This window comes from Candoia aspera, chromosome 4 (assembly GCF_035149785.1).
Source record: "Candoia aspera isolate rCanAsp1 chromosome 4, rCanAsp1.hap2, whole genome shotgun sequence".
Taxonomy (NCBI): domain Eukaryota; kingdom Metazoa; phylum Chordata; class Lepidosauria; order Squamata; family Boidae; genus Candoia; species Candoia aspera.
Window position 1 is genome coordinate 75,322,149 of NC_086156.1, and position 26,398 is coordinate 75,348,546.

Sequence of the window (26,398 nt, forward strand, 5' to 3'; positions counted from 1 at the left end):
CACAGAATACTGGACTAGATGGGCCTATGACTAGATCCAGCACAGCCCTTCTCATGTTTTTAAATGGCCTAAACAAATACCTTAACACAATGAAAAGCCACAGCTTTGCCATTTTGGATGACATTACTCTTTATGTACATACACATTCCTTTTCCCCACCTCGGTTCCTCCTTCAGTCTAATCCAATGTTTCTCAACCTTGGCAACTTGAAGATGTGTGGAGTTCAACTCCTAGAATTCCCCAGCCACCATCTTAAAGTTGCCAAGGTTGAGAAACACTGGTCTAATACACAGATTCTAATATTCCAAAAAACGTAGTGTAAAGAAAAACAAAATATTGTACTGTGCTATGGATCCTTTATCCAGGCTTTAGAGAAGAAACTATAATGGTTGGGGTGACATGATAGGTGGTTTGTTTTGTTTGGCTTAACATGCTGTATATGCCTAGCTACAGTGGCTCATAATTCTTGGCTTATATCTTAACCTGATGTGTAAACTCAGTCAGTTGTGGCTCATTAAACAAATCATGGCTTACCAACATGTTTGTATCTAGTCAAGGTGTGGAAACATGCTGTAGTTAGCATAAAAAGCTTCTCTGTTGTCTACTTTTCACCCCCTTTAATCATCTAGGCCCCTATTATTGAATATTAATAGAAAAGAATTGCAGAGAAAGTCTTAAGTTACATACATAAAATGCTGAGGCAAGAACCTGGACAAGTTACTCCATTAAAGCATTATTCTGAGATTCTTAATTTTTGTTTTTCCTTAATATTACCTGAGAGCTCATCCAACCCAGGAGGGATTATAAACACATCAATTGTGAGGTTAGTTGTCTAGCTGGCTGCTATGGTGACAGAGGCCATACTAATACCTTAGACAGACAATCTGTCACAGACTCATTGTGGAACCTTAAGGGAGTCACTTAACCCATTGTTTGTCCATCTGTACAATGGGGAGAGTGTTTTTTTCTGGACATCAAGTCAGGGCTGTGTTTTATATTCAGCAGGTGCTCCTGCTAAACTGAGAGCCATAGGGATGACTGCTTTTTCCTACAGATAATAGCAACCAAGCGTTACATATCTACTGAGTGGAACCCAGCTTGCCTGCAGATTGACAATTACCCAAAGTGCTTTGTGAGAGTTTTCTGCAAACTGAACAAGGGGGATTTGATTTATAGGCCCAGACTCTGTCTTGGAAGAAAACAATACCTCAGGAGAGTTTAAATGGTATATCCCAGGAAAAATAATCAGAATAACCTTTTGTAAGGTAAGTGAAGCTCCTTCAAATTGAGCTCAACCCTGGTGACTTCATGGAGATTCCCGTACAGTTTTCTTGGTTTGTTTTTCAATATCCCAATCTAGCCTATGGCCTTGGTAATCCCTTGCAATCTCACATCTAAATATTTACCAGACTTAATTCTGTTTAGTTTTTGGGCCCAAACAAGGTAAGTTGGAATAATATTAGTGTACACGCATATATGTTCAACCATGCAAATAGCTATAACAAAAGCAATAAAATGCCAATTAATTCACAGTACCTTCTTTTTTGGCCTGAGAGAAGCATTTAAAGGGTCATTGGCTCCAGGAAGATACAAGCAAGACATTCCACAAAGTGTTGAGTTTAGCACAGTGAGCCATGTGAAATTCCACTCTCAAGATATCTATCTTCAAATATCTTGGCTTTTTGGAATTGTGTTTGTGTGGGGCAGCTTAAAGTGAATTGCCTGAATGATCCAACTTGAAGCAATTTCACAAAGTGTTGCCTTTTCATCCAGAGAAACTAGATATCACAAGATAGTTTATGTGGTTGGTTTGGAATTAAAACACTGCCGGCTAAGTGCAAGCTGAATATAACATTATTGTAGTGGATTTCATTGACATGTAAATGTCAATACAATATACTTTTGCTAAGTATAAGGGTATCAAGGTGTTAAGAGATAAAACTTATTGCTAGAATGGTGTAACAATGGTTGTAGAAAAAAGAAGGTGGTAAAGTATTCAGAGAAAAGTATAATACTAAAGGAGCAGTTAAGGTAAAAATGGAATTTGCAAATACATATTTTCAAATTGTAAGTTTAGCAGTAATCAGCCATATTTAGTTCATATGCTAAAAGTGCTTTATGAAGTACTTGCATATCATTCATAATATTGTAACAGCTCTAGTGTACATGATAAATATCTGTGTCCATTTGCTGCTGAAAACACAAAAATAGAATCAGTGGAAAAAAAAGATGGAATTATTTGTTTATTTATTTAATTTAACTTTACTGGCCATCCAACTCCAGAGGACTCTGGATTTACTACTACTACAATGATAATAGTAATGTTTACTTTAAAGATGTCATTACCTTTGACAAAGAATTCATCCATTTGTGAACCAACAAGCCTATCTTGCACCCTCCTCAGCCCGTACTCTTTGCCTCCTTGCTGCCAGTCTCAGACCCAAGCACATTTCTGGGCTGTGTTTGACTCCAGCTCCTTAGAAAGCCTTGCACACAGATGCACACATCATGCCTGCACCCTGCTTGCCAAATGCTCCTGCATGTATGCTTGCTATTGAAGCAGGACCACAACAGCTTGCTTCCATCCCCATTCTTCCTCATGTCTGGTGGACAAATGGAGGCATTGCACCAAGAGAATGAGGTGCTTGGTGACCAGCTTGCACAGTTGATTGCTATGGTTAATATGCAGATTGCCTGGAGGACTTTGCAGACTTGGAACCTTGTCACCACCCCACCCAAAGTGCTATGTGACTGCTCCTGTGTAGCAGCACCACAAACAGCTCCATTTCTTGGTCATTCCAGCCATCAACTTCCAGCTTGTCCTAGCTTTCAAAGCCCAATGATCACCGGGTCTAAAGCCACACTGGTGTTCCCCATCAAATGTCAGGAATAGGTGGAAACCCGCAGGCCACTCAAGTGCTGTCTGGAACAGCAAAGGTACCCAAGTAACTGCCAGCCAAGTATACAGAATTCTATAAAGTATTTGATGCCAAGAAGGCTAGCCATCTTTCCTCACAGTGGCCCTATGTTTGCACAATTGATCTGGTCCCCAGAGCACACACCCTAAGTGGTTGTCTGTATGCACTCTCTGAGCCAGAGGTAGCCACTCTCTGTGACTTCAGTGAGAAAAACCTGCAATGTGGATTCATCTGTTATTCCACCTTCTCAGTAGGCCCCCTCATCCCATTCATGAAAAAGAAATCTCTTCAGTCATCTCTCTAATGATTATTGGGACCTAAACCAGACCATTGTGCACAACTGGTAACTCCTTCTGTTGATCTGGACCTCCTAGAACAGGTACACTCCTCCCTCATCACCAGAGTGAATCTTTTTGGAATGTACAACCTGGTCTGGATCAAGGAAGAGGATGAGTGGAAGACTGCCTTCAAGACCAACTTCAACAATTTTGAATACTCGGTCTTGCCATTTGGACTCTGTAACACTTCTGAAGTCTTCCAGTGTATCATGAATGACATTTCAGGGATTTGATGGAGCATTTTGTTATCATCTACTTGGATGACATCTTGATTTATCCCAAGAAACCACAGGAGTATATCACTCATGTCAAACTCACTCTGCAGTATCTCTGAAAGCACTGTCTGTACGCCAAACTGGAAATTGCACATTCAGTCTCATCAAGTTTGAATTCCTGAGGTATTACTTTTCAGCCAAAAGCATAGCTATGGACTCTGCCCAAACTGGCAGTCCCCATGGAAGAAAAAAAGATGTGCAGAGATGGCTAGGTTTTGCCAAATCCTATTGCAAATTTATCCTTGCTTTCTTACATGTCACCACTCTCATCTCTGGGCTACTACAGAACAAAATGCCATTTCAGTGAGGTTTTAATGCACAGCAGGCCTTCCAACATCTGAAGATGTCTGTCTCCACACCCCTTCTGCAACACCCTGACCCTGCAAAGCCCTTCATAGTCAAAGCCAATGTGTTGCCATCACAGCAGTCTTCTTGCAGTCACACCATCTGGGAAAAAGAGCTGCTTGCTATCAAGGACACTTTTGAGGCTTGGAGGCATGATATGAAGGAATGTGGCATGCAGTACAGGTGCAGATTGACCACCAGACCCTGGAGCACAGTCTGAAAACTAAATCAGTGACAAGTTTGGTCCATCTTCTTCTTGTGCTTCAATTTTGTGATCTTCCTATATGCCCCAAGCCTGCAATAAAAAGATGGATACCTTGTCCAAGCTCCCAAACTAAGGAGATCACCCATGACTGCTACCTTGCTATCAGAAATCTTTGGAGCCACTTCAGAGTTATCTTCTCTAGTGGCATATATTGGAGGCCAATAGGGAAGAGATAGTTCCTTCAGGCTCAGCTTCAGCAACTCCAGTCCAACCTGGACCAGTCAAAGACATATCTATTCAAAACTTAAGATGGCCTCTTTTATCATTACAGTTGCCTTTATCTGCCCCTGGGGAAGTCCACCATGACAAATGAGTGGAGGATCACTGAAATAGTTGGAATGAACTATAATGAAGTGGTATTAATTCACTATAGTTTTGTCAAGTCAAAAACCAATTCTGAACTTTATTTACCCAGTTAAAAATGTTAATAGTTCCCATAACACCTTGATAAATCTCTCCTTTAATGAGTAAGAACACTCCAATCAGTCTTTGCACTATGTTTTGCCTAAGACAATGACAGTTTTTTTTGGTCTACTTTGGAGTCCTGCTGACCCTACCATTATTTTACTAAATGTAGTTTATGCGCTGCCTGACTTGACTTGACTTGATCTTACATCCATGTCCAAAATGTGATCTCAGGTCTTGGACTTCAATTTCCAATGATCTGCAGCAGCGTGACAAGTGGTTAAGAATGCTGGGAATCGTAAAACTAAAACATCTGGGGTGGGATCCTAGGCTGGAACAGTTGTTTTAGTGAGTGTAACTGTGCCTTATCTGCTGTTATTCAACCCTGCCAGTAGGTGGCAATGTTGGTTTTTACTGCCTCAGTGACTGTCAATAGTTTTGACAATTGATTTAAAATGGGTTACCTGTCTTTAAATATTACTTCTCTACTTCTTAATTAACTTCTGAGTTCTGTAATTAAACCTCATATATTATTTCTGTACTTTGCCCCTTTGTGCTTCCCTGCTGACTTCGTTTATTCCTTATCTGTGGGAATTCATTGCCAGCTCTGATTTATTTTCTTCATCTTAAAGAGATTAATAGATTTGGGTTATTTGTGGAGCACCATAGACCCGATGAATGGAAGATGTAAGTGAAGGTGGTGGTTGGTTTGTGCTTTCTTATTCAGCACACTGTCCCTACATCTCAAACTACACTTGGTCACACAACTCTGTGACAAAATGACTGTACCCTTTCAAATGCACTAGAATTATCTATGGTCAAAAGAGCTATTTTGTTCAGAGTAGCTTAACATGTGATGCTGCAGGCCACATTTCCAATAAGAAACTAAGCATTCTTTATATAGTAAGCAGAGGAAAACCATAAGGAATGGGAGAAAAAAAGGTATCCTTCATCCTTTCCTCATTCCTGACCTTCCTTCCACCCCATCATGGTGACTGACCAAGCAGTCAGAGTTGCTGTACCAAACTCAGTGATGTCTTGAACAAGATCATTCCTATTAAGGAATAATCCTGAACGTTTTCTGCCCAGATTATAGAATATGGGCATGTTAAGCAGGGACTGGCTGTACCGGTATGGCTTATATAACAACTAGTTTTATTTTGTTTTGGATTTTTGTTTTTATAAGTATCTGGGATTATATCCCCACTGAAAGCCATGGAGATTAGTCTGCATACCCCATTGGACCTGCTTAGTTAACTTCCATTCAACCAAGTTTTCACTCCATTCCCACCAGTCCCCTACAAACCACATTGAAATTGTCATCTTCTATCATCTTCATTTTTGTGTTCAGTCAAGAAACACCATGACACAATCAATTCTCCTGCCAGCTAACCAACAGGATTTTTTAAAAGTGACTCCAAGTGTTCTCCCCCTTGAGCTGCCACAGCTGCTCATTCCCACTCCACACGAAAGAAAAACAATTCAACAATTGCTAACACATATTGTTTTCTCCATATTTCCAGAAGACACGTGTATTTCTCAGGCTGTTTGCATGTGTGCACACACACACACACATACACGCTGTTTTATTGGCAGGCAGGTGGATAGGTAGACACTGTGCTGTGAAGGTGCCATTTCTTCTGTTTTTATCAAAAACCCTTAGCTAGCAGTGATGCAGGAAGGATAGAATGGTGGAATTTTTGTAAGCTAGATTTAACTCTGGGTGTAAATTGCACTGTAGTGTGAAGCCTCTGTGTGGGTGTGCACAGTAGTGATGGTGGTGGTAATAATAACAATTTGCCTGAACTCAGAGGGTGTGAGGCAAGAGTTCAGTGCACACTGCTTATATAAGCAGAGAAAATCTGCTGACCTAGACACTTACATAGTGAAAGAAAATCAAGCCTTTTTTTTTGCAGGTCAAAAGTATTAAGACTAAGGTTGCACGTATCCTTTCTCAGCATAGTTAGATGACAGCAGATAATAATAAATAATTTCTTGTGCCCAGGAGGTGGGAATTATGATGAAAGGAGAACAAAGCCATTAGAAAACCAGGTAATCTCAAAGTCTCAGGGTTTGTTACAAAACAATAACAACAAACCTTGAACTGTTTTCTAGCATCAAATAAACTGATGTATAACAAGAAAAACATAATCTAAACCCTCAGAAAACACCTTTGTCATGGAGATGCGTAGATCCAGAGCCAAACTGGATGAGAGTCCAGAATGAGAATCAAGTAGAAAAGTGCACAGAGAGTATTAGAAAGTGCAAAAGATGCCCTACTGAAAATATTTTTAGCTTGTTGGCCGAGTGAGGCAAACTTTTGGCTGAAGGCTGGGCAAATGTATTTATTATTATATTTATAGACTGCCTCAATCATACAGGCTCTGGGTGCTGTATAAGATTTAAGGGGCAAGTCTGTCAGCACATTCACATAACACACTCAGTTATTTAGTCAGTGATCTGGAGCCAGACAGCCCTATAAACAGGAAGCATCATTTGCTAGGGAGTGACTGTCACTTTCTACTTGTTATGTACATACAAAGGTACCCATAATGCTGCTCCTTTTTGGAGAAGGCAGCATTATGCAAAGTGCAGAAAGATATAAGAAACAAAGATGAGATAAGGAAAAGGAAATATAGCTAACTCCAGTTTTCACCAATACTATTAAATATAGTTCTCCATACCGCACCTTTTTAATGCAAAGCATCTGGCTTCCACCATGCCCTTGCATCCCTTCATATATTTCCCATTGTTCTTTAAGCTTCTCACTGCTCTCCTTTTGAGGATATAATCAACTCCATGCAGCCATGACTTTTTCAGTCTTCCACTTCCTCTCTATTGTCCCTCTTCCTTCATAGATTTGTTTCGTGATTCAGTCTTCATTCTCTGTATCATCAAACTACTTCATCAAGTTTCTTTCATAGCAGTCGTCCACTTTTATATTCAGTCTATGTTCATACAGCGCCCATTCATTCTTGACCTACCTCTAACACCCTTAAGTTCCCCATTCCCACTGCATTCAGGTGGCATTTTGTTTCTCTTGACATATGCAATTTTTTCCTCCGTATAACAAAGAGGGCATAAACAGGGTCTTACACTAAGACACTTTAACTTATTTCAACTTTAATAGTTTCTTGCAGCAGATCACATACTACCCACTACCTTTCTGACAGTAATTGCACATCTAACCATCTTTTAAACTTTAGTAAATATTCTACCAAGGTACACAAATTGATCTACTAGATTAATTTTTTTCTCATTGATGTACAACTTGCAATCATTCACTCTGTTTTCCTGTCAAATAAGTTTCTTATTCTTTAATACAATAATTTCAGATCCATATTCATCATAACATATTTAAGATTTATTGCAATTTATTTGGGTTCTCAGCTGATAGTATAGCAGCATCTTCATACAAAAGTAAATATATTCATGTCCTCAACCCACACACATCTATTGTCACCATAAGCATTTCTTATACATTTATAAGTACATTAAGCAACCATGGGAGCATCACACCTTATTATTAAACTCCTTGCTTAGTGTTGAAAATTTGCTAAGTATTCCATTTATGCATTCTTTAATTCCATCATATACTGTTCTTAACATTTAGCAAGTTTCATATCCATGTTAGTGAAAAATTCAAGCCTATTTACTTTAACATACTTTTTCAAAATCAACAAATATAAACTTGCTTTCCCATGACCTGCTGAAAGAAACATTCTTTCTTTCTCAATGACCTGCTGAAGAGCAAAAATCTGGTCTGCACCCTCCCACCTGGCAAAAAGCCACATTGCATACCCTCATACACAATCAATATTTTGGAAAACTTCTTCCCAGGCACACTTAAGAAATTAATCCCCTGTATTTTTTGCATTAATTCTTGCTACTTTTCCCTTTATAACTGGGAATAATAACAGCATTTTTCCAATCATCAAGCACAAATCAGCCTTCACACATATTAAGCAAGCTTAATGAGAGCTGATGTAGCGCAGTATTTAAGATGCTGACTAGGGAGTTAGCATCTTACCAGGGAGTCCCAGGTTCTAGTCTACTCTCAGCCACAGAAGCTCAGTGGGTTACTTTGGGTTAGTCATTCTCCCGGTCCAATCTACCTCACAAGGCTGTTGTGGAGAAAAATAAGGAGGGAATGCTTTGAACTTCTGAATGAAAAGTGAAGTATCAGTGAAATAAAGAAATGTGTTGCAGATCCATTACAAATCTCATCCATACAGCAACATTGTTTTCAGTTACTACCTTATACCTGAAAAATAATTTTTCAACATTCTCGCATCCTGTATGAATTCCTTTTTCTCATTTTTTGTTAAACACTTAACACTTTGTATTTCCCATTATTGTAGTTGCACATACTTCTGTGTAACTTAATTCTTGCTCTCTTCCAAACAGCTTCTTCATCCTATTTCCTTATGTCTACTTTGCATTCATTCTATTTAGAGATTAATCTACCTTCTAAGATTTTTTTCATACAGGTCTTGTACTGCCTCTTCCTGAAAGCATTTCTACTTCACTCTCATTTCTGTCATATTTCTTTTTTTTCCATATCTGTTCTTTCCCCAGATCCATTATTGATGTTACAGTTTATTCCACATTCAGATCTCTCATCAGCCTTCACTAATACTCTTAGTTTTTCATAATAAATAATCTAAGTCATGCTTTTCAATTCATTTCTTTTCCAGGTACAGGCATGAATAGACACATGCTTAAGCCAAGTTTTCAAAATAAACACACAATTTTTAAGCAGATATTCCGCAATCACAATTCACATGTATTCCTGGGTCTCCAAATGTCCCAGTAACTTTCTCTTCTCATTCTCATTCATGCCACATAACAGAGTAACTTTTTTGTCTGGATCAACATTCAGTTTCATTCAGTGTAACATAACTGACCTATAGGCTTCTTTCATGTGCACTCAAAGCAATCCAAATGAATCAACTCATTCATATATACTGTTTCTTTTACAGTTGAATCTAAACATTCACTTTAATGCCTCCTTGTGTTCTGCTATGCTGCTTCATTGTGGTGAGGGAGGTGTTCCTGCGAGGTGTAAGTGAAGAACATATACACCAAGATTTCCTGGCAGTGTAACTCTAGGTGTGAAGGTCATCCCAGCTGTCCAGCTAAAGCAAGCAGGCTCCTATATCAGGCAGCAGCAATATAGGAAGATGCTGGAGGCAGATGACCACTTTCATACTGCATGGGAGTAAACTACTCCTACATCTTTTTAATTTTTTTTAATTATCAATTGTTCAAGATATAATTAAGGCACATAATGCAGAATATAAGACCAATAGAATACAAGTCTAAAAAAGAAACAGGAAAAGCTAAAACGGTGCAGGAATAAGCAAAAAAGCATATCAGGCCAGTGGCTTCTGACCTTTTCCAGCACAGGTTATCAAGAAAACCAGATACTGTAGATAGACATATAAAGTGATTGACAATATAGTGCCAGATGATGGGTCTCTCAGGTCAGATGACACTCATCATCCTACAGAGGAAGAGCTGAGGATCTTTTGAAGTAGTAATGGTTATATTAAAACTTTCAGGATGTGTAGTTGCTGATGTTGCCATGCAGGAAAAGAATTCAGAAGCTGCAAGGACAGAGTTACAGTGGAAACATGGAACGTATGGAACATGAACATGGGACAGTTAACACAGTGAAAAATGAAATGAATTGACCATAGATTGACATCTTAGGCAGCCTCAGCAAATTGAAATGGACTAGAATTGGAGACTTTCAGTCAGAAGATCATAGTGCTTATTATGCAGGGCATGAAAAACAAATAAGAAATGGTGTTACTTTCATACTCAAGGAGGATATACTTGGGTACAATGCAATCTATCACCAAATAATATCAATTAGATTTTGCAGACAACCCTTTAATGTGACAATTATCTAAGTTTATGTTCCAACCACTGATGCAGAAGAAGGGGAAGTTGATGAGTTTTATGGTCAGGTTCAATCTGAAATCAATAGAACATCCAAGCAGGGTATGTTGCTTGTGCTTGGGGACTAGAATGCCAAAGTTGGAAATTTGAAGGAGAAAAACTTAGTTGGACTGTATGGGCTAGGAAACAGAAATGAAGCAGGGGAATAACTTAACAGTTTTTGCCAATCCAATGATTTCTTCATTGCTGACACAGTCTTCAAGCAACCAAAATGGTGCCTATATACATAGATATCACCAGATGAAAAAAAAGTCAAATTTGCTATATTATTGTACAAGGAGGCAGAAGAGCTCAGTTATAACAGCAAAGATGTGGACAGGGGCCAACTGTGGAAGAAATCACAACTGCTCATATGCAAGTTACAAGTTAAGCTAAAACAAAAGAACAAAGCCAACCAGTTTCCACAATATGATCTTGAGCATATACCCACCATTTTCAAGGAGAAGATCAGGAATCGCTTTGAAGTCCTGATCTTCAGAGAAAATGAAGTGGTTAACGATGAATCTTAAGGAACCAAGAACCAGAAGAAAGCAAAATGGATATCAGAGCAGAAGGTAGAAATTATCCAAAAGAGAAGAGAAGCCAAAGTCAAGAAAGTCAAAGTTCTTGGGAGGGAACTTAACAAAGAATTTCAGAAAGCTGTTAGAAGAGACAAGGAACAGTATCACAACATCTATAAAGACACTGAAGATGAAAACAGACATGAAAAAACAAGGAAAGTTTTCCAAGTGATCTCTGAACTTAAAGGAGATTCTAATCTTGAATTTCCATTATAAGGGCCACTAATGTATAGAGAATAATTGATTGAAAGAAGATCAGAGATGGAAAGAGTATAATGAAATTCTGTGCAGTAGGAGTGTCAACATCCAAAATACTTTAGAAGATTTTTTTCTTATTTACAAGAACCTGTAGCACTAGAAGATGAAATTAGGTCAGTATTCCAGTCATTACCAAGTTGGAAGGCTACAGAAATTGGTGGAATTGATGAAATTGGCATGAAATAAAAGAATCAGTAAAGATTTTAACCAAGCTATGCTAGCAAATCTGGAGAATGACACGGTGGCCATTAGGCTGAAAGAGGTCAGATCGTGTGCTGTACCAAAGAAAGGAGATTTAACAGAGTGCAAATTATCATACAATATTCTTAATTTCATTTGCTAGCAAAATGATGCTTAGGATCATCCAACTCAGATTACATTTGTTCGTGGAAAGGGAGATGCCAGATGTTTAAGATGATTTTAGGAAAGGCTGAGGAACAAGGTACGTTATTGCTGATGCATGCTGGATAATTGAGAAAGCAAAAAAAAAAAAACACCCAACAACAAAACCAATATGTGTTTCATTAATTATAGAAAGACCTTTGAGTATGTCAACCATATCAAGCTGTGGAATGTCCTCAATTAACCAGAATCTCGGAAGATCACACTGTTACAAGAAACCTGTACACAGGATGGGAAACCACAGTCTGGACAGAACACAGTGAAATAGACTGACTTCATGTCAGCAAAGGAGTGAAACAAGGCTGTTTACTCTTTCCTTATTTATTCAATCTATAAGCTGAATATATTGAGGGAAGCTAGATTGGAACAAGATGAGTGTAGTTTTAAAACTGGAAAAAGACTATAGTCTTTCTGATGATATTACTCTGATAGTTGAAAATGAAAATAATGTGGAAACTCTAGTAATGAAAATCAAGGAGCACAGTGAAAAAATGGGACTAATATTAAATATAAAGAAGAACAAACTAATTATAATAGGTACAGCAACCAACCTTAGAATTGACAGTGAAGATATTGATGTGGTCTTTTGGAAATGACTATCAAAAGTAAAGGAACCAGGGGTCAAGAAATATGCCATAGAGTAGCCCTGGTACGGTACCCAGGAGGCTTTAGGTAAAAAGATAATCAGATGCTGAGATACGCCTGCACCTACAAAGACCAGAACTGTACAGACAGTGGTTTTCCTTGTGATATTCTATGGAAGTGAAAGTTGGTCTTTGATGAAGCAGGATAAAAAGAGTTTTGAGGTGTGGAATTCTAGATGCTTCCTGAGCTTGTTTGCTTGCAGACATTTCATTATCCAACTAGGTAACATCATCAGTGTGAGTGAGTGTGGGGTTTGCTGCCCCTTTATATATACAGCAGTAACTGGCCCTGCCAATTTTGGTGGTGGTGTGGTTTACTCCTTGGTAGTTCTTTGATTATTGTTTTCTGTCTGATTGTTCGTCTGGTGTTGATTCCTGCTTATCTGAGTGTTGGCTGCCGGAGGGGATGTATTCTGATCTTTTTGTTTCCTTCCTAGGTTTTTTATTGTCTCTCTTGAATGGTGTGTAAATGTGGTTTAACTTTATGTGTCTATTGATGGCTGATTTGTCCGAATGCCAAGCTTCTAGGAATTCCCTAGTATTTTTAGATTTGGCATGTTCTGAGGTACTAATAGTTTCCCAGTTGAAACTGTTGTTGAGTCTGTCCATTTGTTGTGAGCTTTCATCCTATATTAAGGTTTTGAACTTAGGTGTTGGAGAAGACTACTGACAGTACAGGTGGTCCTCAGTTAATGACCACTCATTTAGCAACCATTCAAACTTATGATGGCACTGAGCAAGTGGTACTTATGACTGATTCTTATTTTATTTTATTTTATTTATTTTATTATTTAATTTTTATCCTGCCTTTATTATTTTTATAAATAACTCAAGGTGGTGAACATACCTAACACTCCTTCCTCCTCCTATTTTCTGTACAACAACAACCCTGTGAGGAGAGTTGGGCTGAGAGAGAGCGACTGGCCCAAGGTCACCCAGCTGGCTTTCATGCCTCAGGCGGGACTAGAACTCACAGTCTCTTCGTTTCTAGCCCAGCATCTTAACCACTAGACCAAACTGGCTCTTCACTAGACCAAATTGCCCCACAGTCATGTGATCACGATTGGGGCACTCAGCAACTGGCCTGGATTTCCAACCATTGCAGCTTCCTGCAGTCATGTGATTGCGATTTGCAACCTTCCCTGGCTTCCCACAAGCAAAATCAATGGAAGTCATGGTCATGTGAGGTCTTTGCTTAATGATTTGCAGTGATTTGCTTAACAACAGTAATCAGAGACTGCCAGAACTGCCATCGCTAAGTGGCACAGTCATGCGATGTCATGCTGTACAACTACATTAGTTAGTGATGGAAATTCGGGTCCCATGACTAGGCTCAAATAATCATATTTTGGACATGTTATGTGAAGACCCAGCACCCCTGAGAAGTCTATAATGCTGGGAAAGTTGGAAGGAAAGAGAAGAAGAGGACAACCAGCAACAAGGTCCTGCACTCAATTATAGCGATGATGGATGCACTGTTGGGAGATCTGAAGGGCCAGGTTGGGGACAGATCATCACAGAGAAGGTCTGTCTGTTTTTAAGAGTTATTAAGAGTTAACACTGACTTGATGGCACATAATCAAAATCACTTTCTTGCATGTATTTATCAATTTGACAAGATCAGACCACTTCATTCAGATTTATTACATCCTTCCCCTTTCTCTTAGGATTCTTCCTCAAGGCTGCATTAATGTGCATTCATCCAGTCCTTGAGCTGACAGAAAAGTATGCTGGTATCATTTGTGCTGCCTGATAGCTGTGCTCTGAATAAAATTGCCAGTGAGGTTGGCACTGTCTTTATAGTTTTGATGTAGGACAAGTTAAAGGTTGTTTCCCCTACTTGCATTTCCTCTACCACAGAACCCACCAGCCAGCAGGAAAAATGATAACTAATAATTCTCTTTTAACATGTGATGACGTGCAGCGGATTAATGTGGGTGGATGTCTGGGACATAAGCTTTAGCTATCTTTCAAGTTGCCCAAGTGACAGGTCACCAGTATGGTGCTGCTCCATGCCAGTGTCCTGTTACATGGGCTATTTCTGAATACATGTCAAGTACACTTTTGGCAATATCCAAAAATAGCTGAGCTGACAGGTTGCAGGCATGGAGGAGTGCAGGGTTAATTGGAAGGGAGCTGTCCAGCACATTGGGAGAACGTTCTTGTGCATCGTCCCATGCCCCTCCTCCATCTCACAACCTGTCAGCTGTGGGGTTTTTTTGACAAGGGTTTACCATTCTTCCAGAAGCATGCCAGTCCCATGTTCAGAAATGGCCTGAGTGACATGTTGCCACATGCAATGAAGTGGTTGCAAGGAGCATCTGGGTGCTCCCTCCCATGTCACCCTATGCCTCTAAGCCTGCCTATGACCTCTCCTGCCAAAAAAAGAAAACAAATAAATATAATTTCAGTCTAACTCATATTATATTCCAAATAGATAAGTTCTTCAAGGGAATGTAAGTGGACATGGCAGGCAGCATCTGAAAGGAGCCCATGTATGTAAACTATTATCCTCTGTAAGTAACAAACCCAGTAGAAAGTATGGTCATGCAAAAGCTGTTTCTGGCTGAAGCAGTGACAACCCTGTTAATGGACTAGTTTGGGACAGAAGCAACAACACACAGCTGGCAGAACCCAGGTCCCATTCCTGGTTTAAATCAGCCTTGGCAACACAGGATTGTTTGGCAGCCTCTTCAGAGTGTGCTAATTTTTTTTCTTTAAAAGACAGATCTAGTGCAGCTAAACATGTCTTTTAAAGAAAGATGGTCTAGTACTTTTCCAGAAGAGCGCTATACCCATGTATTTAAAGAGCCTGCATAATGCCTGGACAGCGTATTTGGCAGAAACATAAACAGTAACGCTTGGTCTCTGTAGCAGCCCAAGCTGAAGTGACCATGGACAACATGCCCACTGACTGAGGGTAAAGTGACCTTGAGCCCAGTAGGAGTTTGGCAGATCTCAGCTCCTTGTCGGGTCATTTCCAACATCACCACAGATCTTATGGCAAGGCTTTTGTTGGGAGAAGGGGGAAGAAAGGGGGAAGACTATACTACTACTGCTGCCCAAACAGTTAGACCTAGGCAATGAAACACAGGTGATTGTCATGGAAATAATGTCCATTAAACACAGTCAAGCATCTTCGTGCTGCAGTTAGAGGGATGTGAGAATGAGCCCTAAGAATGTCTGTGGGTAGCAGACATACCCTTGAAAATAAAAATGATTATTTTCACTAACATCCCAAATAATTTTTAAAAATCAAATTAGTATAAAAACTTATAAAATGTTAGGTGGAGCAGGGAGCCTGGCAAGCATCAAGGGAGGTGCCTATGGGCATCTTATTGGGATTCCTGTAGTAGATTAATAGGAAAGGGGTGATTAAGAGGACTAAAGTAGCAGTCCTTGACATGATAGCATTCATAAATGACTTTATTTATGAAAAGTTTCAGAATATTTTTAAAATTTATTTAACATCTAACTGAATTTAAAAAGTCTAACAAATGATATTGGTGTACCTAGATATAAATTGGTACCCACAGGTTCATAGCAAATAATGGAAACTAATAGTGATTATTAACATTATAGTTCATTTAAATTAAAGGCAAATTATGAATGGACTACAAATAAAACACAGGACGAATGGTGAAACAAAAGGAAATCATACTGTTCACACCATTCTTTTTATTGTGTTATTTTTAAATATTAATTTTGATTTTACAGATGGCATAGAAGTCATTCAAGGTCAGAAATCTTATTAACCACAGTAAAGAGGGAGATAAGGAATGACAAGACCATGACAGACTAGACCAGAGTTTCTCAACCATATGAACTTTAAGATGTGTTGACTTCAACTCCCAGGATTCCCAGAATTGTGCACACTGACTGAGGAATTCTGGGAGTTGAAGTCCATACATCTTAAAGTTGCTATGGTTGAGAAACACTGGACTAGACTGAAAACTTTCTGACACCATCCTTAGCAGAACCCAGCCTTTGTTGAAGCAATATAAATAGAATATCCTGCTGGCAATTTATAGTTGACTTTTGTTGTTGGTATTATGTTTTGTGGCTAGCTAACAACATGGATTGTCCATGTTTGGGCGAGTGAATTGGGCGAGGGTGTGGATTAGTTAATGAAGTCATTCTCATGCCCGTCTGATTTTCCCTTCTGGGTACAAACTTCTCCCTCATGGCAATGTCACCTGGGAATAGAAAAGTACCAGTCAAGATTATTCTGGGCAAAGGACACAGCTCCCTGGAAAGGGGAAACTCCATGACTTTTATGGAGGGTAGATAGCACAGTGGCAGGACTGTGGTGGCTTATGTAGGACTGAGTGTTTGCACTACTGAAGACAGAAGAATAGGGCTGGGTACAAATCATGAGCTGAGGACAGTATGAAGTGAACATAATGAGGATTGGGTAAAAGTAGGGTTGCCAGGCCTTTCCCGCGGTGGTGTAATTTACCCTTTATGAAACACCTAAGGTTTGAGTGTGGTCCTGAAGTCTGGAATGATGGTCTTGTTGTTTCAGAGTCCAGCAATTGCCATGCCTGGAATTTATCCTTTTCAGGGTGGTCAATGTCTTAATATTTTTACCAAGCAGGGAAACAGAATATAGGAAAATAGCATTAAAATGCTAACAGCAATGGTTAAAGTAACAAAGGAAAGCATAATATAGCCGATTTCAAAATGAAAATGTGTATTATCAGTGCAGATAAGGAGAGTGATAGAAGCCATTTCTATTCTTGCTCTCCTTTCAGGATTTACTCCCCATTTTAGCTGTTGCTATTATCCGGACCCCGAAGGATGCTGGCCAGCTCCCATTGTTCGTAAGGAACGTTCTCTCCTTCGACCTTTTAGCAGTGGAACAAGGCTGAGAACAGCTTCCCGGAACCGAAGCAGCCTTTCCTCTGCTTTAAAACCATAGAAAAGACCCCTGTCTCGGCCCGTTATATCGAAGGTGCTATTGGAGCGGGTTGCTGTTTTTATTTGCCTGGTAGGGCGCGCGTATCCACTCCCCATCCTCACTCTCAGCTCATTCTTTTTAGGAAATAGCCGTTTTTCTACAAGAGACAAAGAACATGGGCTGGGGAAAAGCGCAAAGATTCGACACATGCGCACACGCTTGCTGGGTGGTGTCTGATGAAAGAGGACACGGGCGAGCATTTTGCGCCTGCTTGGTCGAGCCCGCTCGGGCAGCGTTGGGTGGGCCTTCGCGAACGCGCGTGTACGGTTCTTGTCGGGAAGGTTCCGGAGCTTGGGCGCGTTCCCGGCGTTAGCGAGGCGCGTTCGTCTTCGGTCGCTTCGTCTCGCCTGTCACTCCCCCTCCTCCCGGGTCTAGTGAGCGAGACTTTCCAGCGAGCTCTCCCTGCAGCAGCGTTAGCAGCCGCAGCACCAGGTAGGGTTTCCCGCAGCGGTGCACGCGGCTTCCAGGCGGGGAGGGTACACCGAGGGCCTTCAGACTTTCCAAGCGTTGCGGGGTCGGGGATGGCCGGGCGGGGTGCGCGAAACGCACAGGTGCGTGCGGTTACGCAGCGAAGGCTCCGGCAATGGCTGGCGGCAGAGGTGCCGTGCGGTGCAATCGCTCGCGAGTCGGCGGCTTCAGCACCCCGAGTAATTTGAGTAGAATGGAAGGTCGGCGGAGAGACACCGTCACGCAGTCTTTAGCATTGCTGCTGCCGCCGCCACCTCTTAGTTGTAGCATTTGGAACAGCTTATCTCTCCTCGCCTTCTTTAACCGCGCTCCTTCGGAGAAGGGGAGCCTTATTGCCAAGAATACGCGCTCGCCACCTGTCTCTGCACTGCAAATTCGCGCTTTTCCTTCTTGGTGTATGGTAGCTCGGCACTCAATGGAGATTCTCGCAATACAAAATGGGGCAGGAGGGGTGTGTCTCTGAGACCCTCAAGGGTAGATGTAGTTGTAGGAGAAGGGGCAGATGTCTAGGAAGGCTTTAAAAAGCATAACATCATTTCATTTACATTAAATTGCAGCATTTCGGCATGAAGTGCGATTTTAACGCGCGCGCGCGCGTTTTTAAACATTTCTCTATTTACCAAATGAGTCACTTCCTCGAATTTTTAGGTCCATTTGAAGGATGTCTCGATTTTGGCTTCTTATTCTTTTCTAATATTCTTTTCCTTCTCTCCAGAGCCCAGAGCCCTGGTACATTTAGTTTCCTGTTTGGAAGACTGATTTTGATTGTGAGGGTGATGGCGAATGATAGGCTGTTGGTACTGCAGTAGGTGTGGATCTTGGAGAGAGAAAAAGGATGGGCTCCCCCCTCTTCGTATCGGTGGTGCCATGTTTTGCAGTCCATGTCATATTTCCAGTGTTGCTAACAATTAGAAGGGGAAAAATCTTTGATACCTAAGAAAGAAAAAAATACTGTTTTCATTTTCATAAATTATTTCATTTCATTAAGTATAGAAAGAATTTTATAAAGATCATCTTTCCTAAGAAATGAACTGCTTTGTTCCACTTATGTAGGTCAGCATTATGAGATTTACATTTTCAGTGGGTGTGATTGGTGAATTGGGGAAAAATAAAAAACATGTAATTTCCCCCCCCCACATATATGTATACTCATTTGGCTATAGATGCAGTGGGTTTTGTGTGGGGGTGTGTGTGGGGGTGTTTCTGCATTGTCTTTCAAAGAATTGCTGCTATCTAGTGATGTTCAGTACGCTGGTTATGTCCCTTCAGTGTCTCAACTGTTTTTTCTCAGAGAAAAATGGATCTGAGTCTAATAGCAGCAGCTGGTCACGCCCCTGCTCAGCTAGAATACATGGATGCAAAGTGCAGTTTTCATTGGGTGAAGGCTGTGGTCTGCTCTTATACTTTGGGTGGGGATGGAAGGGAAAAAAACTCTTTTGTCTACTGCCAGGATTAGCATTAACTATAAATGTTTTTGCTAGGCTTAATATAACAATATATTTTATTAGAGATTTTTTTTGATGTACTTTCTTTTTAGCAGGGTGGCAGCTAATTATAACTTGAAAATGTATACTATAAACAAGGGCTGCAAATACATTTTTAGAATTTTGGTATAGTTCTATGAATGCTTTTCCTTAGCTCTTTAAATATTTGATATATACTGTAAGGTATAACTTCCATGATTATTGATTTTCATAATGTGTGAAAACTATAGATTGCTTATGTAAGGATACTTTAGAACGATGATATCTTATGTAACCTAAGTTGTTACTCCTTATGATGATTCTGAATTGGTACATTAGAAACATATTGACTTATTAAAAACTACCCAGTGGGCTTATGGCTGAGATAAGATTGAACAAGGAGTTTCTGGGACATTTATATATATGAGACTTGTATGCTGGTTCAATCACATGGCTCTAAGCAGTTGTACAATCCAACACAATCCAATATAAACATAAGAAAATTTAACAGAAAATAAAAAAAATCAAATCAATACCTGCATAAATCCCTGACAACATATTAATCATAACACAGCATCCTTCTCTTATGAGGAAGAACATCCTTCTAATAACCATGGCATCAGCTCTCTTTTATGAAACTAAATGACAGGGAACCATATAAAACATTTACAACGATTTCATTACAGCTACTGAGGAACTCTCCTTTTATTACAATGAAACTTGAATTCTGTTTATGCACTTGAGTACTTAGGTGCTGCTTCATCCTAGTTTGGTATTTCTGTTTATTTCACAAACTATCTTGGAAGTAATTAGAATTCTCCCACCAGACAAGATATTTTGGAAACATCTGGGATTGTACAGGCACCTGTTTTTCAATCTTTTAATGCTGCTTAATTTTCTGATTGTATAGTTTAACTTTAATTGTAGTGGTTGGGCTTTAATTATGGTTGCGTTCCATGTGTAAAGATGGAACCTGCACCATCTTTGTGATCTTTTGGGGATGGTGCAGGAGAAGAACTTAGAGATGTGAAGGTCTAAAAAAATGTGATTCCTTCTAACATTTTTTTTTAAAGTTCTCTCTACCCTTCCCCCCCCCTCCCAGGAACCCCCTCCCCAATTCCAGGCCTTTATATTGCTAGGAGGTACAGGAAATGTTCAGTAGCTTCTAATCCAGTTATTTGAATTTTGTCATGTGTATTTTAAAATGAATAATGTTTTGCAAGGATACTCAATACAGACAGTGTTAATTGGGCTGTTCAGAGCATTTAAAGGCACATTTTGTGGTATGCTTTGGTCCAAACAAAAAAACTTCCTTGAAGTGTTAAAGGCCAGCCTTGTTCTCTGGAAAGCATGTTTTCTGGACAGCTCAGCCAAGCTGCTTTGAGAAGTTTTTCAGGTTGTCTTCTCAGGTCTATGAAAGCACAGCTTCTTGGCTGGCAGTTCCAGCAGAAGATTTATCTATGCCTGGGAAACTTCTGTGGCTGAACTGGGTGAATCCTTAGTACTTGGACTTGTGTTTCTGAGAGGATTGGCAATTGGATAAGATTTTGCGGGAACGTTATTGTAATTTTGTAAAGTTCAGCATGTACTTGTGACATGAGGGATGGCATGGCAGGACTAGGCTGAGGAACTCAATCAGTTGATTTCCTTAATTTGATTGTAATTGCAACTTAATTGTTTCATTTGAACCATGGATACATGAACTTACTTTTTCAAAACAAAACAAGACGTATTTTGGTTGCTGTAGTAGCATGGAATAAAATGCTTAAGCTGTAATATTTACTTCGTCCTTTGGCTTTTCAGGCTTCATAAAGGGGTTCATTAAGGGGATGGAAAGAGGAGGGGCCTCTGTTTCAAAAGCTATTTAGCTAATTGCAGTCTTGATTGTGTAATTCTTTTCTTTTGAAAGCCTGCATTCATGGACATCAAACATTGGAGGAACAAACTGCTATTGATTTTAAACAGAAATATGCCATGGGCATTTAAGTTTATAAGTCTTGTTTAGTGAGGCTTCTCTATAGGACTGAAATCAAACTAGAACAAGTTGGTTTTTTCCTCCCTTGAAATACAAATTGGAAATTGTTTGATTTTGTGTAGGATGACACACTGTTTTGTAGTATGTTATTGCTACTGTGTTTTGGTGTGTGGCATCCCCAGTCCGTTTCATGAGCTACATCTTATTCTACAGTGTAGTAACTTAAAGATGACTACCAGAATGTCTTGTGCAAATGGCGTAAATAATGTCTCCTCTGCCTTTTGCAGGTGTGGTGGTGGTGGTGGTGGTGTGGTATTGCCCTTTAAAAATAAGCTTTTCCTTACTAATACATTTCTGCTTTTTTCCCCTTTTCCTCTTATTTCCTTGGAACATAAATTCTTAGAAAACATATTTTACGTATGCTTCAGTGGGTTGTAGGATCTTGCCTACCATGCTTAAAGTTCAGACTATACACATCTCTCTTTACAATTTAGAGATAAAATATTAAATCAATTTTAGGCTGTATTTACAAGGTTTACACCTCTATTATACATTAGTTTCCAGTTGCATGAATTTAAAATTGTCTTTGAATAAAATGGAGTTTTGCAATTGCAGAAATACATTGAGGAAATAGGGATAAATGTTTTTGACAAAAGACAGAATAGACTTTGGTGAGTTATCCAGTAAACAGATGCAGGTAGCAAAGTTAGGTTCTCTGAGACATTCTTGAGGAAGGCATATCACATGAGAGAACCAGCATAGTATAAAGGTGAAAGTGTTAAGAATAGAATTGAAGAGGGCCTTCATGACTACGTTTACTCAGCCAGTGGCTGTCTCTTAGCCCAGCCCATCTCCTTTATTATGATGAAATAAGGAGAGATGCCCGTGTTTGCTACCTTGAAATATAAATAAAATTAGGCAGTTGGTTATTTCAAATAGGGTTTCCTTTATAGTTACTATCTATAAGTCAACTGAATAGAAAAGGTGCTGCTGCTGCTGTATGCATCATGAATGTGCTTCACTTACTCACTGGCCAATGAATCTCTTCACATTATACATCGTCCCCTTCCACCATATGCATAAAATAAGGGAAAAAGTTATATTTTAATAAACTTCCTCTTTTTTGTGTGGAGGAAAGTCCATGCACACTAGCACAGTCATGCAACACAATGTTCACACATTGCTTTATTTCTGAAGGTAGGGAGGTCTTTATGTATGCATACTTGCTTCACTGTTAATGTGGACGATCACTCTAGATATATGGAACAGGTGTGCGTATTGGTATTGAAAACAGGAACTACTGCTAATCCTTGGATTGGATTTAGGTTTTAGGTGACATGCTTAAACTCTTTATCCTCCAGTTCAGGAGACACAGAAGGAGGGCATGTGGCTGAGTACTTTTATAGCAATTTGTATAGAACTTGGAATTTCAAAAATTCATGGCAGGAGCCATAACATATCTATTGTAGTAGTAGACACTGATGCATCTGGAGAAAAATGGCCAGGCTTGAGAGACAGTACAGTTTAGATGCTCTGTGGAGAGGAAAATTAGTGAAAGTTAAATTGGGATACTAGAGTCTGAATTTAGGAATACAATAAAGTGGTGAATTCAAAGAATAATAAAAACACAGACTTGGAAGGGACCACTGAGGCTTAAATTGTCTGAAACAATTTCAGAGACACAGTGTTTGTCGCTTTTCAAGTCATATTCAATATTTGAAAAATTAAGAGATTATGTAATTTCGTTTAAAAGATATTGCTGAAATCTTGACCTACCTTCTGTCATTGGTTGTGAGCAGAATTGGATATTTAATTCTAATGAAGCTTATCCGGCTATTCCAGGGGACTTGGCATATATCCTGCATTCACAAGAGGACGGACTTGAAACAAATAATTGAATTCTAAGTTTATTCAAGATGCCATGATACTGAGTTATGTGATTTCATGGAAGCCGTGACTAGATGGAGAAGGCTTTAGAGAACTATTATTTTGGTCTGATTCTAAAGAAGGATACGCTTTCATGCATATAATGTGTGTGTGTATTTATAAATGTTCATCCTAAATAAATTTTGTAACATCTTGGTTTGATAAGATTAAACTGCAATAATATGCATCTGTCAACAGGACACACATAGTATGGCATAATGTTGCTCTTTTCTGGGTGCCTGAAGAGATCTGGCCTTGGAAAGATGCATCTAATAAAAGCAGCAAGTGAGGTTAGAGCAGTGACTTATTTTAGGATGTATTTTTTATGTTTCCTAGATTATGATTTGGTTGTTGTATAGTGTAAGTCAAAATGGGAGGCTTCACCTCTTTGCCAAGAAATATAGTTATGTAGACAAAATGTACCCCAACTACAGATAAAAGTAGCTGAACCACTCTAGTTTGGATGTATTTCTTACTGTATCATAGCCCACCAACTATTTATCTCCTGTTCAAAATGGGAAAAAATAAACTTGCAGCTGAAGTATTGACTCTTTTTTGTAGGCATCCTTCATCAGAATGCTATAATGCGTGGCTTTCGATTGGGAGATAAAAAGTGTATTGAGGTGGTAGAATGGATTTCTTGGAATGAGTGAGAGGAATTGTCACTATTCGGCTTCTGTTTTGCTCTTTGGTGGAATCCTTATGATGATTTATGGTATCTTCTGAGGTCAACTGTTGTTGTGACAAAATAACAGTAATATGGCCAGGATTTATCAATGGCTGGGTGATGTTAGAAACCACAAGTGCCTAGTAGGGAAATGTCCTTTGATTTGTATAGGGACACACACAACAGTGGCCCTTTTAAAAACAATGTTTCTTAGGGCAGCTTTCTCCAACTTGATGCCTGTGAGAATGTTTGGATTGTAGCTCCCAAAATCACAGTACACATCTGGATGGGATAACACTGGGAAAGGCTGAAAAGACACTAAGCATTCTGATTCTTTAATTGGTAGAAGGAGGCATCTTATCACACAAAAAAAGCAAGCAAATCAGGTGGGCTCATTTTCCTTTTTGCTCTCTTATGAGCCACGGATTGGGCATTTCTCAGTTCCAGGTTGGGGCTATGGTAAAGGCCTTTGTTTTGGAAACAAATTCATGTACCTTTAAAATTCATGCATGCTTGTCCTTGAATCTGATATAGCTGCTGGCCCTAGTTAGAAAGGGAGAGATAAAGCACCTATTACAAAAGGGCGGGAAAAAGCAACTCAGAATTGTAACCTTGATGGTAACATACACAGAGCAACAGATTCTTAGCCTTGGGCAAGTTGCTGTATGTCATAACTAGAGTTCGCTGTTTCTGCACTAAAGTATTTTACCTGCTCTAGCTGAGCTCTTGTCTTCCTGTGGCAATCCCAGAGGAAAAATTATTGCAGAGGCCTGGAGGAAGCCCCTTGTCATAATGATCTGTGCTTCTTACAGTGCAAGGTGCTTGTAATTGGCAGAAGAAAGCTAGTATAGGGCAGAGAAGTTCTGGCTCAGCTTCCTGTTTTCTAGTGCTAACCTGTTTCATGAGATACCTGTCATCTTCACAGAACTCCTTATGCTAAAAAGAGAGACACGTTCTTTGGTTGTAGGAAACCTAATGCTGAAAATCACCAGGAAAACCATTTAATGTAGGTGGTTGTTCTTAGCAATTTGAGAAATCGGCAACTTGCTTAATAAGAAGAAAAGTGAGGGATCATTTTTTAATGGATTACTGGGTTGTTTGTGCTAAATCCCATTTTAGAAGGGCAATTTTTTCCTCCTGCTGAATTAATTTGCAGACTAAGGTAAAGAACAGTCTGGTGTCCCCCTGATTCCTGGATCCCCAGTGCTATGCTGAGAAGCAATAGTTGGTCTACTGGCAAATCCTTTGAAACCTGCCATGCTCCCTGCCCAGTTGCTATCCTATTTATTTTTGTAGATTTCTTTAACTGGAAAGGAAAAAGAAAGGGATACCTGCATACTGCAAAGCAAAGCACTGTCATCAAGCATAGTCTGTATTTGTCACAGTGCCTCTAAGGCATCATGTAGACCCCAAAGGCATTCTTGGACAATAAATAGGGTGAGTGGTGGCGGCCTGGTGCTTTGTTTCCCTTTCGTTATATTGGTGTTTTGTGATTGGCCACACCACCATAGTAACCATTTTGTGATAGCGCCCTTTAGGTGCTCCCAAAATTCCCAGTCTGACCACTGCTCCAACATTAGAGCTATGTCCTATGGTGCTGACAGAACTTATAGACTTAGAGTATGAGTCCTGTCAGCACCAGCCGGCATGGTCAGTTGTGTGAAATGATAAAGGTTGTAATCTAGATCTTTGAGGGCATCAGAGTGGGGAAGGAAGGACTAAGTGATAGAAGACTTGAAGAATCCATATTTGAGTGTCTTACATTAAAGGACCGTGTATTAGTTATGAACGCAGAGTTTAAGAAACTCTGCTTACAGATTTACTTTACACAGCCTTGATACTATCCTAATTGCTCCTAGAGGTTCACCAGGAAACAGGATTTCTTAAGATGAACTTGGAGCCTATGTGTAATTAACTCCTTCAAATAATCATTCCAAGCCTTAATATCAGCACCTTAGTTTCAGCCTGGAAATGAATCTGCCACAATGCCTTTGATGCAGATTTGATGTAAATTGGTCTCCTTTAGTCAGAAGATCTAGAAGATCTATTATTCTAGTTTCAGACTTTACCCCATTACCCATCAACTACTTATAAACTATGTGTAGTAATAGGATCTTGGACTGAAAGTAATAAGTCTTGGGTTGTGTGTGCTTTTTGATGGGGAATAGAATTATTCAGCACTTGCTTTTAAGAACTATTGAAGCCTTTTGAATGGCCAGGTCAAGAATAAAACTATAAGCCTATCTGCTAGTCTTATCTGGACAATAAAACAAAAAGTTCATCTTTTACTTTGGCAATTAGCTATAGGCATTCTGAGTTGGAGACACAAGCCAAGAATGATTCCTAGATGCCTGGATTAGAGAGGTGTATTCTCTGGTTTGCCATACTATACAAATTGCTACCAATAATCATGTATTTCTATATATGCATGCAAAATAGAATATTTACTGATAAATTATGCAAGGAAACTGCCAGTTTGTGGGATTAACACATTATAGCAGATTTCCTGAGCAGAAACAGAGTTGTTTTTAGGATTTTCTGGTTCAAAGCTGTCAGCAGCTT

General features: G+C 39.6%; 1 protein-coding gene across 9 annotated transcripts in view; it reads left to right on the forward strand.

Moving 5' to 3' along the window:
- The first annotated feature begins 17,526 nt into the window (after positions 1 to 17,526).
- Positions 17,527 to 26,398, forward strand: part of MAPT (microtubule associated protein tau) — a 92,187-nt gene continuing 83,315 nt past the window's right edge. For 3 of the 9 annotated variants that reach the window (XM_063300609.1, XM_063300610.1, XM_063300611.1), the window contains exon 1: positions 17,528 to 17,769. The gene's annotated coding sequence lies outside the window, so the exon portion shown is untranslated. Of the gene's footprint in view, positions 17,770 to 26,398 lie in introns of all 9 variants that reach the window. The other 6 variants (XM_063300614.1, XM_063300616.1, XM_063300617.1 and 3 more) reach the window with 4 other exon arrangements.